This window comes from Lagenorhynchus albirostris, chromosome 19 (genome assembly GCF_949774975.1).
Source record: "Lagenorhynchus albirostris chromosome 19, mLagAlb1.1, whole genome shotgun sequence".
NCBI lineage: Eukaryota > Metazoa > Chordata > Mammalia > Artiodactyla > Delphinidae > Lagenorhynchus > Lagenorhynchus albirostris.
This window is the reverse complement of record NC_083113.1, coordinates 9,194,777-9,197,854: the sequence shown is the minus strand read 5'-3', so window position 1 is coordinate 9,197,854 and position 3,078 is coordinate 9,194,777.

Below are 3,078 nucleotides of genomic sequence, written 5' to 3'. Positions count from 1 at the left end.
AAAACTGCCATCTGTCCTTCTCATATCTGTTTCTCTCCAGTCCCTCGAGTGCCACGGGGAGGGGGGAAATCCTATGGGGTCTCCTCAGGGGTTTCTGTAGCGGGTCCCACTTCCAATCCACCTCCTGGACTCTCCCTCTGGGCGCCACCTTGATAGCTAGGGGCGGCGACGGGAGGGAAACCCTTTTTTCAGGCCTGTGACACAGCGAGCCCTTTACTCCTTGCACTGGCCACGGGAGGGAGGCACGAGGTGCCCCACTGTACAGCTGAGGAAGCTCAAGTTCAGAGACAAGATGCTTCCGCCCGTGGAGAGGGCTCTAAGGAGAACGAGGGCCAACACTGGGACTGGCCCTGTCTCCAGGGCCCACATCCTTTAACTCACCCCAGCTGACAAGGGACCCACTCAGACCCATGCGGTGGGAGGAGTGGTTAAAGGAACAGGGGATGGCAAGTCCATGACTGAGGTCAGGGGAGATCCTTGTCTTCAAATATTTGAAAGCTTGTCTTAGGGAGCCCCGAAACTAATCGGAGACTCGTGCTTGGGCCACAAAACGCTCCTGCCTGCAGGGACCCAGCAGGTCACTCCAGTGGGTGAAGTACCCATGAAGCAAGTGGGGGGGCAGGGGCCGAGCCTGGGAAGGGGCAGCCTTCACTCAGCACCCAGCGTTCAGTACCACAGCCCGGGGGTGTCCAGAGCAGCGCTGTCCAGGACTTTCCTAGTGGTCTGGCGGTTAGGACTCCACGCTTCCACTGCAGGGGGCACAGGTTCGATCCCTGGTTGGGGAACTAAGATCCCACATGCCACGATGCAGCCAAAAAAAAAAAAAAATTATAGAGCAGCGCTGTCCAATGGAAACAAAGTGTGAGCCATGGGGGGCAGCATTTAAACTTACCAGCTGGCCACGTGAAGAAAAGTAGAATGAAACAAGTGAAATGAATTTTCATATATTTTATTTAACCCAGTATATCCAAAATATGATCATTTCAACATGTCATCAGTATAAAAAATTACTAGCCAGGTAGCTTACATCCTACTGCACTAAGTTTTTGAAATCCTTCGCCTGTTTTACAAGAACAGCACATCTCAATTTGGGGTCACCACATCTCAAGTGCTAATGGTCACTGTATTGGATAGTGCCGCTCTAGAACCTTCTAGTTTTTCTAGAACAACCGGACATCCGTTTCTTTTTATGTGGAATTAGTTGGCAAGGAATACAAAAAAAAAAGCTTAATGTTAGGCTGGCCAAACCAAACACACCCACACAGGGGCCACACTGGCTGCAGAGCGTTCATTTACAAACTGGGAAAAGCAGTGTGAGTTGTGGGGAGGCAAATGTGGGCTCCGTGGTCCCCTTTTTGGGTTTCCTGTGTGGCAGTGCTCAGGATGCAGAAAGAAGTAGGCCGTGGTCCCTGTGGGCACTGGAGGAAACGGCAGCCATGCGGTGGAGTGGGCAGGGTTCCGGCATGGCAAACGGGAGGACCCAGAGCTCTGGTCCTCGCTCTGTCACTAGCTGGATCACCTGGAACGTGTCACTGAATCTCTCTGGTCCTGAGCGGGGCTGGCTGTCAAACTAGAGACTTGGACCAGATTTAGATTGATGGTTTGAGGGCTGCGTTCAAAGAGGTGCCCCCTCCCGACCCTGAAATCAACCCAGGCAGCCCTGCTCCTGCATTTTCCATATGAGGCTTCTGGACAAATTCCTCTAAACAGAAGGTCCGTTGGCTTAGCTTACAAGAAAGAAAGAAAAAAAACCTTTGAAAAACCCCACAGCAGTGGCTAAACATACAGGATCCAGCAGCAGAAAGCCAGGGTACCAACCCCACCCCTGTGGCTCACCCGGCTAAGCCTCGACTTCCTCCGCAACAAAGTGAGGGTGCTCTGAGGGTCCCACGAGCTCACCCGTGTAACGCACATTGCCTGGCGCTTATGAGATGCTCGGAAACGCCAGCTACCTGCCTCCTGAAGCTTCCAGAGCCATCCTACGGCAGAACTGGAGGCGGCTAAGGAAAGTCTCAGCAGACATCTAGGGCATTTGGCGAAATCAGGGGGCAAAACTCCAAAAGGTTACAAGGGCCAAGCAAGTAAACCAAGTGAAGGAAACAGGCCAGGTGTGAAGCCAATCTGGAGGGAAACATGGAAAAGATTTGACTTTCCTTTGAACTTCACAAAACCACAGAACAACAGTGTCAGCCCAGTAAGAGGTGGTATCAAGCCCTCAGCCAAGTCCTGGGGACTTGGTGATGGAGGGAGGGGAAGTTCACGTCCCAGCCATTCACTCCAGCCATCTGCTGCTACCCAGACACGAGGACCTGGCATTGTCAGACTCATGGGGTTCTTTTCAAGAGAAGCCAGAAATCCCGATTTTAATGTGAAAATCTGGTTTTTAAAGGCTCTCTAGGGAGAATTGTCAGGGAAGTTCTGTGCCAAGATAAGAAGAATCTTCGAGATCTTTTTCCTCCACAACCTCTTCCCTGGTGGAGTCATGAGGAGTCAGGGTGCAGCTCAGAGTCTCAGGAAGCCCAGTTTCTCATCTCCCTGCTCCTCTCAGGCCTGGATCGCCTGCGGATGGCAGACGGGATAAAGCAGAGGCAGAGAGAGGGGCCGGGGTGCCGGGCGGACCCCACAAACGCCAGAGAGAGGGCAAGGAGTAGCCAAAGAGAGGCATCGTTTTCCTCAGTTTATTTCAAGAGAACAAAGAATCAACCATCAATTCTGTACAAAAACATGGCCATAGAGCCACGGTGACCCTTGGGACAACCCCCTTCCCATGCGCCCCTAAATTGCCAAAAAACAAGGACGTGACCAAAAAACCCAAACTCTGGAAAAAATTATTATGAAAAATCAGGGGAGAACTTCCCTCCCCTCTTCCCTCTCCCCAATGCAGAAGTTTGGGGGGGGGATGGGAGGTTGTGTCCTTGACAACGGTGGGAGGTCTGGCAGGTGGGTGTCGGCAGATTTAGTGTTTGGCAACCAGTGGGGCTGATGGGTTAGGATCCAGAAGGAAGCCAGGGGGCTCGGGGGAGGGAAAAGATCTCCAACCCTGCCGTGCCCCACAGGACACTCGAAAACAGTTTATAA